Raw genomic sequence first — 15000 nt, forward strand, 5'->3', positions numbered from 1 at the left:
CAACGGGGTGCACTCAATCACAGAAATACAGGATGATCCACCAACAGGACCCAGGTCTTTACTCTCGAAAAGTAAAGGCAAGATACTCAGCAGTGGCTCGTTGGTCTAGGGGTATGATTCTCGCTTAGGGTGCGAGAGGTCCCAGGTTCAAATCCCGGATGAACCCACATTTAAGCATTTCAGCTTGGGTGCGAGTTCATAAGTCTTAAGATCTTCACTGAATGGTTCTGCCAGAGCAGCTGATTTGATTCGAACCATAGTCTGAATTTCCACACATACAGTTGGGGGATATTATACTATGATCATTAATAACAGTGATGCATTCTCTTAGTAACTAATGTCACTGAATTGTATGACCTGATTGCTCATAACCCTTGGAGTGCAAGTAGCTTTTCTGACTCCAGATCAGCTAGTAGTGGCCCAGGCTTCTTACTTGTTTTTACAACTTTGCGAGCTGCTATTGTGCAATTCCTTGCCTGTGAGGTGGGAAATGTGAAGCTTTACGCTTGCAAAACAGCTGAAGGATGTAACATCGTTTTTTTACCCGAATGAGGAATTTCCAAGTTGACATCGGTATTTTACTCAATGGAGAATTTCCAAGCAAAGTGTGTAGACAAGCCTGAACAGGGACTTGAACCCTGGACCCTCAGATTAAAAGTCTGATGCTCTACCGACTGAGCTATCCAGGCCCTTGATAAGGATCAAGTTGTCCTTTTAGTCACGTGCTTGCAATTACATAATTCACGCTGGAACATATCGTTCCCGGGTCACATTTGCAGTTGCACAAAGGCATCAACAATCAAACAGCTGTACTCACGGAAGCTACTGCTATGGCTGCTTGCTGCTCGAGATAGCGTTTGAACATGTCCACTGTGCTATTTCAGCGTGTCACTGCATCCGAGATTCGTTTGTGCGATGGAAGCTCCAGCAGTTTCTGTTTAGAGGAGAATACAGCAGTGGCTGTGGAACTTCACTAGAAGAAGGCTCCTACCCGCCGCACTTGACAAAACAAACTACAGCAACGGGGTGCACTCAGTAACAGAAATACAGGATGATCCACCAACAGGACCCAGGTCTTTACTCTCGAAAAGTAAAGCCAAGCTACTCAGCAGTGGCTCAGCAGTGGCTACTCAGCAGTGGCTCGTTGGTCTAGGGGTATGATTCTCGCTTAGGGTGCGAGAGGTCCCGGGTTCAAATCCCGGACGAGCCCACATTTAAGCATTTCAGCTTGGGTGCGAGTTCATAAGTCTTAAGATCTTCACTGAATGGTTCTGCCAGAGCAGCTGATTTGATTCGAACCATAGTCTGAATTTCCACACATACAGTTGGGGGATATTATACTATGATCATTAATAACAGTGATGCCTTCTCTTAGTAACTAATGTCACTGAATTGTATGACCTGATTGCTCATAACCCTTGGAGTGCAAGTAGCTTTTCTGACTCCAGATCAGCTAGTAGTGGCCCAGGCTTCTTACTTGTTTTTACAACTTTGCGAGCTGCTATTGTGCAATTCCCTGCCAGTGAGGTGGGAAATGTGAAGCTTTACGCTTGCAAAACAGCTGAAGGATGTAACATCGTTGTTTTACCCGAATGAGGAATTTCCAAGTTGACATCGGTATTTTACTCAATGGAGAATTTCCAAGCAAAGTGTGAAGACAAGCCTGAACAGGGACTTGAACCCTGGACCCTCAGATTAAAAGTCTGATGCTCTACCGACTGAGCTATCCAGGCCCTTGATAAGGATCAAGTTGTCCTTTTAGTCACGTGCTTGCAATTACATAATTCACGCTGGAACATATCGTTCCCGCGTCACATTTGCAGTTGCACAAAGGCATCAACAATCAAACAGCTGTACTCACGGAAGCTACTGCTATGGCTGCTTGCTGCTCGAGATAGCGTTTGAACATGTCCACTGTGCTATTTCAGCGTGTCACTGCATCCAAGATTAGTTTGTGCGATGGAAGCTCCAGCAGTTTCTGTTTAGAGGAGAATACAGCAGTGGCTGTGGAACTTCACTAGAAGAAGGCTCCTACCCGCCGCACTTGACCAAACAAACTACAGCAACGGGGTGCACTCAATCACAGAAATACAGGATGATCCACCAACAGGACCCAGGTCTTTACTCTCGAAAAGTAAAGCCAAGATACTCAGCAGTGGCTCGTTGGTCTAGGGGTATGATTCTCGCTTAGGGTGCGAGAGGTCCCAGGTTCAAATCCCGGATGAACCCACATTTAAGCATTTCAGCTTGGGTGCGAGTTCATAAGTCTTAAGATCTTCACTGAATGGTTCTGCCAGAGCAGCTGATTTGATTCGAACCATAGTCTGAATTTCCACACATACAGTTGGGGGATATTATACTATCATCATTAATAACAGTGATGCCTTCTCTTAGTAACTAATGTCACTGAATTGTATGACCTGATTGCTCATAACCCTTGGAGTGCAAGTAGCTTTTCTGACTCCAGATCAGCTAGTAGTGGCCCAGGCTTCTTACTTGTTTTTACAACTTTGCGAGCTGCTATTGTGCAATTCCTTGCCAGTGAGGTGGGAAATGTGAAGCTTTACGCTTGCAAAACAGCTGAAGGATGTAACATCGTTTTTTTACCCGAATGAGGAATTTCCAAGTTGACATCGGTATTTTACTCAATGGAGAATTTCCAAGCAAAGTGTGAAGACAAGCCTGAACAGGGACTTGAACCCTGGACCCTCAGATTAAAAGTCTGATGCTCTACCGACTGAGCTATCCAGGCCCTTGATAAGGATCAAGTTGTCCTTTTAGTCACGTGCTTGCAATTACATAATTCACGCTGGAACATATCGTTCCCACGTCACATTTGCAGTTGCACAAAGGCATCAACAATCAAACAGCTGTACTCACGGAAGCTACTGCTATGGCTGCTTGCTGCTCGAGATAGCGTTTGAACATGTCCACTGTGCTATTTCAGCGTGTCACTGCATCCAAGATTAGTTTGTGCGATGGAAGCTCCAGCAGTTTCTGTTTAGAGGAGAATACAGCAGTGGCTGTGGAACTTCACTAGAAGAAGGCTCCTACCCGCCGCACTTGACAAAACAAACTACAGCAACGGGGTGCACTCAGTCACAGAAATACAGGATGATCCACCAACAGGACCCAGGTCTTTACTCTCGAAAAGTAAATCCAAGCTACTCAGCAGTGGCTCAGCAGTGGCTACTCAGCAGTGGCTCGTTGGTCTAGGGGAATGATTCTCGCTTAGGTTGCGAGAGGTCCCGGGTTCAAATCCCGGACGAGCCCACATTTAAGCATTTGAGCTTGGTTGCAACTTCATAAGTCTTAAGATCTTCACTGAATGGTTCTGCCAGAGCAGCTGATTTGATACGAACCATAGTCTGAATTTCTACACATACAGTTGGGGGATATTATACTATGATCATTAATAACAGTGATGCCTTCTCTTAGTAACTAATGTCACTGAATTGTATGACCTGATTGCTCATAACCCTTGGAGTGCAAGTAGCTTTTCTGACTCCAGATCAGCTAGTAGTGGCCCAGGCTTCTTACTTGTTTTTACAACTTTGCGAGCTGCTATTGTGCAATTCCTTGCCAGTGAGGTGGGAAATGTGAAGCTTTACGCTTGCAAAACAGCTGAAGGATGTAACATCGTTTTTTTACCCGAATGAGGAATTTCCAAGTTGACATCGGTATTTTACTCAATGGAGAATTTCCAAGCAAAGTGTGAAGACAAGCCTGAACAGGGACTTGAACCCTGGACCCTCAGATTAAAAGTCTGATGCTCTACCGACTGAGCTATCCAGGCCCTTGATAAGGATCAAGTTGTCCTTTTAGTCACGTGCTTGCAATTACATAATTCACGCTGGAACATATCGTTCCCACGTCACATTTGCAGTTGCACAAAGGCATCAACAATCAAACAGCTGTACTCACGGAAGCTACTGCTATGGCTGCTTGCTGCTCGAGATAGCGTTTGAACATGTCCACTGTGCTATTTCAGCGTGTCACTGCATCCAAGATTAGTTTGTGCGATGGAAGCTCCAGCAGTTTCTGTTTAGAGGAGAATACAGCAGTGGCTGTGGAACTTCACTAGAAGAAGGCTCCTACCTGCCGCACTTGACAAAACAAACTACAGCAACGGGGTGCACTCAGTCACAGAAATACAGGATGATCCACCAACAGGACCCAGGTCTTTACTCTCGAAAAGTAAATCCAAGCTACTCAGCAGTGGCTCAGCAGTGGCTACTCAGCAGTGGCTCGTTGGTCTAGGGGAATGATTCTCGCTTAGGTTGCGAGAGGTCCCGGGTTCAAATCCCGGACGAGCCCACATTTAAGCATTTGAGCTTGGTTGCAAGTTCATAAGTCTTAAGATCTTCACTGAATGGTTCTGCCAGAGCAGCTGATTTGATACGAACCATAGTCTGAATTTCTACACATACAGTTGGGGGATATTATACTATGATCATTAATAACAGTGATGCCTTCTCTTAGTAACTAATGTCACTGAATTGTCTGACCTGATTGCTCATAACCCTTGGAGTGCAAGTAGCTTTTCTGACTCCAGATCAGCTAGTAGTGGCCAAGGCTTCTTACTTGTTTTTACAACTTTGCGAGCTGCTATTGTGCAATTCCATGCCGGTGAGGTGGGAAATGTGAAGCTTTACGCTTGCAAAACAGCTGAAGGATGTAACTTCGTTTTTTTACCCGAATGAAGAATTTCCAAGTTGACATCGGTATTTCACTCAAAGGAGAATTTCCAAGCAAAGTGTGAAGACAAGCCTGAACAGGGACTTGAACCCTGGACCCTCAGATTAAAAGACTGATGCTCTACCGACTGAGCTATCCAGGCCCTTAATAAGGATCAAGTTGTCCTTTTAGTCACGTGCTTGCAATTACATAATTCACGCTGGAACATATCGTTCCCGCGTCACATTTGCAGTTGCACAAAGGCATCAACAATCAAACAGCTGTACTCACGGAAGCTACTGCTATGGCTGCTTGCTGCTCGAGATAGCGTTTGAACATGTCCACTGTGCTATTTCAGCGTGTCACTGCATCCAAGATTAGTTTGTGTGATGGAAGCTCCAGCAGTTTCTGTTTAGAGGAGAATACAGCAGTGGTTGTGGAACTTCACTAGAAGAAGGCTCCTACCCGCCGCACTTGACCAAACAAACTACAGCAACGGGGTGCACTCAATCACATAAATACAGGATGATCCACCAACAGGACCCAGATCTTTACTCTCGAAAAGTAAAGCCAAGGTACTGAGCAGTGGCTCGTTGGTCTAGGGGTATGATTCTCGCTTAGGGTGCGAGAGGTCCCGGGTTCAAATCCCGGACAAGCCCACATTTAAGCATTTCAGCTTGGTTGCAAGTTCATAAGTCATAAGATCTTCACTGAATGGTTCTGCCAGAGCAGCTGATTTGATTCGAACCATAGTCTGAATTTCTACACATACAGTTGGGGGATATTATACTATGATCATTAATAACTGTGATGCCTTTTTTAGTAACTAATGTCACTGAATTGTATGACCTGATTGCTCATAACCCTTGGAGTGCAAGTAGCTTTTCTGACTCCAGATCAGCTAGTAGTGGCCAAGGCTTCTTACTTGTTTTTACAACTTTGCGAGCTGCTATTGTGCAATTCCATGCCGGTGAGGTGGGAAATGTGAAGCTTTACGCTTGCAAAACAGCTGAATGATGTAACTTCATTTTTTTACCCGAATGAATAATTTCCAAGTTGACATCGGTATTTCACTCAAAGGAGAATTTACAAGCAAAGTGTGAAGACAAGCCTGAACAGGGACTTGAACCCTGGACCCTCAGATTAAAAGTCTGATGCTCTACCGACTGAGCTATCAAGGCCCTTGATAAGGATCGAGTTGTCCTTTTAGTCACGTGCTTGCAATTACATAATTCACGCTGGAACATATTGTTCTCGGGTCACATTTTCAGTTGCACAAAGGCATCAAAAATCAAACAGCTGTACTCACGGAAGCTACTGCTATGGCTGCTTGCTGCTCGAGATAGCGTTTGAACATGTCCACTGTGCTATTTCAGCGTGTCACTGCATCCAAGATTAGTTTGTGCGATGGAAGCTCCAGCAGTTTCTGTTTAGAGGAGAATACAGCAGTGGTTGTGGAACTTCACTAGAAGAAGGCTCCTACCCGCCGCACTTGACCAAACAAACTACAGCAACGGGCTGCACTCAATCACATAAATACAGGATGATCCACCAACAGGACCCAGGTCTTTACTCTCGAAAAGTAAAGCCAAGCTACTCAGCAGTGGCTCGTTGGTCTAGGGGTATGATTCTCGCTTAGGGTGCGAGAGGTCCCGGGTTCAAATCCCGGACGACCCCACATTTAAGCATTTCAGCTTGGTTGCAAGTTCATAAGTCTTAAGATCTTCACTGAATGGTTCTGCCAGAACAGCTGATTTGATTCGAACCATAGTCTGAATTTCTACACATACAGTTGGGGGATATTATACTATGATCATTAATAACAGTGATGCCTTCTCTTAGTAACTAATGTCACTGAATTGTCTGACCTGATTGCTCATAACCCTTGGAGTGCAAGTAGCTTTTCTGACTCCAGATCAGCTAGTAGTGGCCAAGGCTTCTTACTTGTTTTTACAACTTTGCGAGCTGCTATTGTGCAATTCCATGCCGGTGAGGTGGGAAATGTGAAGCTTTACGCTTGCAAAACAGCTGAAGGATGTAACTTCGTTTTTTTACCCGAATGAAGAATTTCCAAGTTGACATCGGTATTTCACTCAAAGGAGAATTTCCAAGCAAAGTGTGAAGACAAGCCTGAACAGGGACTTGAACCCTGGACCCTCAGATTAAAAGACTGATGCTCTACCGACTGAGCTATCCAGGCCCTTAATAAGGATCAAGTTGTCCTTTTAGTCACGTGCTTGCAATTACATAATTCACGCTGGAACATATCGTTCCCGCGTCACATTTGCAGTTGCACAAAGGCATCAACAATCAAACAGCTGTACTCACGGAAGCTACTGCTATGGCTGCTTGCTGCTCGAGATAGCGTTTGAACATGTCCACTGTGCTATTTCAGCGTGTCACTGCATCCAAGATTAGTTTGTGTGATGGAAGCTCCAGCAGTTTCTGTTTAGAGGAGAATACAGCAGTGGTTGTGGAACTTCACTAGAAGAAGGCTCCTACCCGCCGCACTTGACCAAACAAACTACAGCAACGGGGTGCACTCAATCACATAAATACAGGATGATCCACCAACAGGACCCAGGTCTTTACTCTCGAAAAGTAAAGCCAAGGTACTGAGCAGTGGCTCGTTGGTCTAGGGGTATGATTCTCGCTTAGGGTGCGAGAGGTCCCGGGTTCAAATCCCGGACAAGCCCACATTTAAGCATTTCAGCTTGGTTGCAAGTTCATAAGTCATAAGATCTTCACTGAATGGTTCTGCCAGAGCAGCTGATTTGATTCGAACCATAGTCTGAATTTCTACACATACAGTTGGGGGATATTATACTATGATCATTAATAACAGTGATGCCTTCTCTTAGTAACTAATGTCACTGAATTGTATGACCTCATTGCTCATAACCCTTGGAGTGCAAGTAGCTTTTCTGACTCCAGATCAGCTAGTAGTGGCCCAGGCTTCTTACTTGTTTTTACAACTTTGCGAGCTGCTATTGTGCAATTCCTTGCCAGTGAGGTGGGAAATGTGAAGCTTTACGCTTGCAAAAGAGCTGAAGGATGTAACATCGTTTTTTTACCCGAATGAGGAATTTCCAAGTTGACATCGGTCTTTTACTCAATGGAGAATTTCCAAGCAAAGTGTGAAGACAAGCCTGAACAGGGACTTGAACCCTGGACCCTCAGATTAAAAGTCTGATGCTCTACCGACTGAGCTATCCAGGCCCTTGTTAAGGATCAAGTTGTCCTTTTACTCACGTGCTTGCAATTACATAATTCACGCTGGAACATATCGTTCCCGGGTCACATTTGCAGTTGCACAAAGGCATCAACAATCAAACAGCTGTACTCACGGAAGCTACTGCTATGGCTGCTTGCTGCTCGAGATAGCGTTTGAACATGTCCACCGTGCTATTTCAGCGTGTCACTGCATCCGAGATTCGTTTGTGCGATGGAAGCTCCAGCAGTTTCTGTTTAGAGGAGAATACAGCAGTGGCTGTGGAACTTCACTAGAAGAAGGCTCCTACCCGCCGCACTTGACCAAACAAACTACAGCAACGGGGTGCACTCAATCATAGAAATACAGGATGATCCACCAACAGGACCCAGGTCTTTACTCTCGAAAAGTAATGCCAAGCTAATCAGCAGTGGCTCGTTGGTCTAGGGGTATGTTTCTCGCTTAGGGTGCGAGAGGTCCCGGGTTCAAATCCCGGACGAGCCCACATATAAGCATTTCAGCTTGGTTGCGAGTTCATAAGTCTTAAGATCTTCACTGAATGGTTCTGCCAGAGCAGCTGATTTGATTCGAACCATAGTCTGAATTTCCACACATACAGTTGGGGGAAATTATACTATGATCATTAATAACAGTGATGCCTTCTCTTAGTAACTAATGTCACTGAATTGTATGACCTGATTGCTCATAATCATTGGAGTGCAAGTAGCTTTTCTGACTCCAGATCAGCTAGTAGTGGCCCAGGCTTCTTACTTGTTTTTACAACTTTGCGAGCTGCTATTGTGCAATTCCTTGCCAGTGAGGTGGGAAATGTGAAGCTTTACGCTTGCAAAACAGCTTAAGGATGTAACATCGTTTTTTTACCCGAATGAGGAATTTCCAAGTTGACATCTGTATTTTACTCAATGGAGAATTTCCAAGCAAAGTGTGAAGACAAGCCTGAACAGGGACTTGAACCCTGGACCCTCAGATTAAAAGTCTGATGCTCTACCGACTGAGCTATCCAGGCCCTTGATAAGGATCAAGTTGTCCTTTTAGTCACGTGCTTGCAATTACATAATTCACGCTGGAACATATCGTTCCCGCGTCACATTTGCAGTTGCACAAAGGCATCAACAATCAAACAGCTGTACTCACGGAAGCTACTGCTATGGCTGCTTGCTGCTCGAGATAGCGTTTGAACATGTCCACTGTGCTATTTCAGCGTGTCACTGCATCCAAGATTAGTTTGTGCGATGGAAGCTCCAGCAGTTTCTGTTTAGAGGAGAATACAGCAGTGGTTGTGGAACTTCACTAGAAGAAGGCTCCTACCCGCCGCACTTGACCAAACAAACTACAGCAACGGGCTGCACTCAATCACAGAAATACAGGATGATCCACCAACAGGACCCAGGTCTTTACTCTCGAAAAGTAAAGCCAAGCTACTCAGCAGTGGCTCAGCAGTGGCTACTCAGCAGTGGCTCGTTGGTCTAGGGGTATGATTCTCGCTTAGGGTGCGAGAGGTCCCGGGTTCAAATCCCGGACGAGCCCACATTTAAGCATTTCAGCTTGGGTGCGAGTTCATAAGTCTTAAGATCTTCACTGAATGGTTCTGCCAGAGCAGCTGATTTGATTCGAACCATAGTCTGAATTTCCACATATACAGTTGGGGGATATTATACTATGATCATTAATAACAGTGATGCATTCTCTTAGTAACTAATGTCACTGAATTGTATGACCTGATTGCTCATAACCCTTGGAGTGCAAGTAGCTTTTCTGACTCCAGATCAGCTAGTAGTGGCCCAGGCTTCTTACTTGTTTTTACAACTTTGCGAGCTGCTATTGTGCAATTCCTTGCCAGTGAGGTGGGAAATGTGAAGCTTTACGCTTGCAAAACAGCTGAAGGATGTAACATCGTTTTTTTACCCGAATGAGGAATTTCCAAGTTGACATCGGTATTTTACTCAATGGAGAATTTCCAAGCAAAGTGTGAAGACAAGCCTGAACAGGGACTTGAACCCTGGACCCTCAGATTAAAAGTCTGATGCTCTACCGACTGAGCTATCCAGGCCCTTCATAAGGATCAAGTTGTCCTTTTAGTCACGTGCTTGCAATTACATAATTCACGCTGGAACATATCGTTCCCGGGTCACATTTGCAGTTGCACAAAGGCATCAACAATCAAACAGCTGTACTCACGGAAGCTACTGCTATGGCTGCTTGCTGCTCGAGATAGCGTTTGAACATGTCCACTGTGCTATTTCAGCGTGTCACTGCATCCGAGATTCGTTTGTGCGATGGAAGCTCCAGCAGTTTCTGTTTAGAGGAGAATACAGCAGTGGCTGTGGAACTTCACTAGAAGAAGGCTCCTACCAGCCGCACTTGACAAAACAAACTACAGCAACGGGGTGCACTCAGTCACAGAAATACAGGATGATCCACCAACAGGACCCAGGTCTTTACTCTCGAAAAGTAAAGCCAAGCTACTCAGCAGTGGCTCAGCAGTGGCTACTCAGCAGTGGCTCGTTGGTCTAGGGGTATGATTCTCGCTTAGGGTGCGAGAGGTCCCGGGTTCAAATCCCGGACGAGCCCACATTTAAGCATTTCAGCTTGGGTGCGAGTTCATAAGTCTTAAGATCTTCACTGAATGGTTCTGCCAGAGCAGCTGATTTGATTCGAACCATAGTCTGAATTTCCACACATACAGTTGGGGGATATTATACTATGATCATTAATAACAGTGATGCCTTCTCTTAGTAACTAATGTCACTGAATTGTATGACCTGATTGCTCATAACCCTTGGAGTGCAAGTAGCTTTTCTGACTCCAGATCAGCTAGTAGTGGCCCAGGCTTCTTACTTGTTTTTACAACTTTGCGAGCTGCTATTGTGCAATTCCCTGCCAGTGAGGTGGGAAATGTGAAGCTTTACGCTTGCAAAACAGCTGAGGGATGTAACATCGTTGTTTTACCCGAATGAGGAATTTCCAAGTTGACATCTGTATTTTACTCAATGGAGAATTTCCAAGCAAAGTGTGAAGACAAGCCTGAACAGGGACTTGAACCCTGGACCCTCAGATTAAAAGTCTGATGCTCTACCGACTGAGCTATACAGGCCCTTGATAAGGATCAAGTTGTCCTTTTAGTCACGTGCTTGCAATTACATAATTCACGCTGGAACATATCGTTCCTGCGTCACATTTGCAGTTGCACAAAGGCATCAACAATCAAACAGCTGTACTCACGGAAGCTACTGCTATGGCTGCTTGCTGCTCGAGATAGCGTTTGAACATGTCCACTGTGCTATTTCAGCGTGTCACTGCATCCAAGATTAGTTTGTGCGATGGAAGCTCCAGCAGTTTCTGTTTAGAGGAGAATACAGCAGTGGCTGTGGAACTTCACTAGAAGAAGGCTCCTACCCGCCGCACTTGACCAAACAAACTACAGCAACGGGGTGCACTCAATCACAGAAATACAGGATGATCCACCAACAGGACCCAGGTCTTTACTCTCGAAAAGTAAAGCAAAGATACTCAGCAGTGGCTAGTTGGTCTAGGGGTATGATTCTCGCTTAGGGTGCGAGAGGTCCCGGGTTCAAATCCCGGACTAGCCCACATTTAAGCATTTCAGCTTGGGTGCGAGTTCATAAGTCTTAAGATCTTCACTGAATGGTTCTGCCAGAGCAGCTGATTTGATTCGAACCATAGTCTGAATTTCCACACATACAGTTGGGGGATATTATACTATGATCATTAATAACAGTGATGCATTCTCTTAGTAACTAATGTCACTGAATTGTATGACCTGATTGCTCATAACCCTTGGAGTGCAAGTAGCTTTTCTGACTCCAGATCAGCTAGTAGTGGCCCAGGCTTCTTACTTGTTTTTACAACTTTGCGAGCTGCTATTGTGCAATTCCTTGCCAGTGAGGTGGGAAATGTGAAGCTTTACGCTTGCAAAACAGCTGAAGGATGTAACATCGTTTTTTTACCCGAATGAGGAATTTCCAAGTTGACATCGGTATTTTACTCAATGGAGAATTTCCAAGCAAAGTGTGAAGACAAGCCTGAACAGGGACTTGAACCCTGGACCCTCAGATTAAAAGTCTGATGCTCTACCGACTGAGCTATCCAGGCCCTTGATAAGGATCAAGTTGTCCTTTTAGTCACGTGCTTGCAATTACATAATTCACGCTGGAACATATCGTTCCCGGGTCACATTTGCAGTTGCACAAAGGCATCAACAATCAAACAGCTGTACTCACGGAAGCTACTGCTATGGCTGCTTGCTGCTCGAGATAGCGTTTGAACATGTCCACTGTGCTATTTCAGCGTGTCACTGCATCCGAGATTCGTTTGTGTGATGGAAGCTCCAGCAGTTTCTGTTTAGAGGAGAATACAGCAGTGGCTGTGGAACTTCACTAGAAGAAGGCTCCTACCCGCCGCACTTGACAAAACAAACTACAGCAACGGGGTGCACTCAGTCACAGAAATACAGGATGATCCACCAACAGGACCCAGGTCTTTACTCTCGAAAAGTAAAGCCAAGCTACTCAGCAGTGGCTCAGCAGTGGCTACTCAGCAGTGGCTCGTTGGTCTAGGGGTATGATTCTCGCTTAGGGTGCGAGAGGTCCTGGGTTCAAATCCCGGACGAGCCCACATTTAAGCATTTCAGCTTGGGTGCGAGTTCATAAGTCTTAAGATCTTCACTGAATGGTTCTGCCAGAGCAGCTGATTTGATTCGAACCATAGTCTGAATTTCCACACATACAGTTGGGGGATATTATACTATGATCATTAATAACAGTGATGCCTTCTCTTAGTAACTAATGTCACTGAATTGTATGACCTGATTGCTCATAACCCTTGGAGTGCAAGTAGCTTTTCTGACTCCAGATCAGCTAGTAGTGGCCCAGGCTTCTTACTTGTTTTTACAACTTTGCGAGCTGCTATTGTGCAATTCCCTGTCAGTGAGGTGGGAAATGTGAAGCTTTACGCTTGCAAAACAGCTGAAGGATGTAACATCGTTGTTTTACCCGAATGAGGAATTTCCAAGTTGACATTGGTATTTTACTCAATGGAGAATTTCCAAGCAAAGTGTGAAGACAAGCCTGAACAGGGACTTGAACCCTGGACCCTCAGATTAAAAGTCTGATGCTCTACCGACTGAGCTATCCAGGCCCTTGATAAGGATCAAGTTGTCCTTTTAGTCACGTGCTTGCAATTACATAATTCACGCTGGAACATATCGTTCCCGCGTCACATTTGCTGTTGCACAAAGGCATCAACAATCAAACAGCTGTACTCACGGAAGCTACTGCTATGGCTGCTTGCTGCTCGAGATAGCGTTTGAACATGTCCACTGTGCTATTTCAGCGTGTCACTGCATCCAAGATTAGTTTGTGCGATGGAAGCTCCAGCAGTTTCTGTTTAGAGGAGAATACAGCAGTGGCTGTGGAACTTCACTAGAAGAAGGCTCCTACCCGCCGCACTTGACCAAACAAACTACAGCAACGGGGTGCACTCAATCACAGAAATACAGGATGATCCACCAACAGGACCCAGGTCTTTACTCTCGAAAAGTAAAGCCAAGATACTCAGCAGTGGCTCGTTGGTCTAGGGGTATGATTCTCGCTTAGGGTGCGAGAGGTCCCGGGTTCAAATCCCGGACGAGCCCACATTTAAGCATTTCGGCTTGGGTGCGAGTTCATAAGTCTTAAGATCTTCACTGAATGGTTCTGCCAGAGCAGCTGATTTGATTCGAACCATAGTCTGAATTTCTACACATACAGTTGGGGGATATTATACTATGATCATTAATAACAGTGATGCCTTCTCTTAGTAAATAATGTCACTGAATTGTCTGACCTGATTGCTCATAACCCTTGGAGTGCAAGTAGCTTTTCTGACTCCAGATCAGCTAGTAGTGGCCAAGGCTTCTTACTTGTTTTTACAACTTTGCGAGCTGCTATTGTGCAATTCCTTGCCAGTGAGGTGGGAAATGTGAAGCTTTACGCTTGCAAAACAGCTGAAGGATGTAACATCGTTTTTTTACCCGAATGAGGAATTTCCAAGTTGACATCGGTATTTCACTCAAAGGAGAATTTCCAAGCAAAGTGTGTAGACAAGCCTGAACAGGGACTTGAACCCTGGACCCTCAGATTAAAAGTCTGATGCTCTACCGACTGAGCTATCCAGGCCCTTGATAAGGATCAAGTTGTCCTTTTAGTCACGTGCTTGCAATTACATAATTCACGCTGGAACATATCGTTCCCGGGTCACATTTGCAGTTGCACAAAGGCATCAACAATCAAACAGCTGTACTCACGGAAGCTACTGCTATGGCTGCTTGCTGCTCGAGATAGCGTTTGAACATGTCCACTGTGCTATTTCAGCGTGTCACTGCATCCGAGATTCGTTTGTGCGATGGAAGCTCCAGCAGTTTCTGTTTAGAGGAGAATACAGCAGTGGCTGTGGAACTTCACTAGAAGAAGGCTCCTACCCGCCGCACTTGACAAAACAAACTACAGCAACGGGGTGCACTCAGTCACAGAAATACAGGATGATCCACCAACAGGACCCAGGTCTTTACTCTCGAAAAGTAAAGCCAAGCTACTCAGCAGTGGCTCAGCAGTGGCTACTCAGCAGTGGCTCGTTGGTCTAGGGGTATGATTCTCGCTTAGGGTGCGAGAGGTCACGGGTTCAAATCCCGGACGAGCCCACATTTAAGCATTTCAGCTTGGGTGCGAGTTCATAAGTCTTAAGATCTTCACTGAATGGTTCTGCCAGAGCAGCTGATTTGATTCGAACCATAGTCTGAATTTCCACACATACAGTTGGGGGATATTATACTATGATCATTAATAACAGTGATGCCTTCTCTTAGTAACTAATGTCACTGAATTGTATGACCTGATTGCTCATAACCCTTGGAGTGCAAGTAGCTTTTCTGACTCCAGATCAGCTAGTAGTGGCCCAGGCTTCTTACTTGTTTTTACAACTTTGCGAGCTGCTATTGTGCAATTCCCTGCCAGTGAGGTGGGAAATGTGAAGCTTTACGCTTGCAAAACAGCTGAAGGATGTAACATCGTTGTTTTACCCGAATGAGGAATTTC

This window comes from Notolepis coatsorum, assembly GCF_963971535.1.
Source record: "Notolepis coatsorum genome assembly, chromosome: 14".
NCBI classification, from domain to species: Eukaryota; Metazoa; Chordata; class Actinopteri; order Aulopiformes; family Paralepididae; genus Notolepis; species Notolepis coatsorum.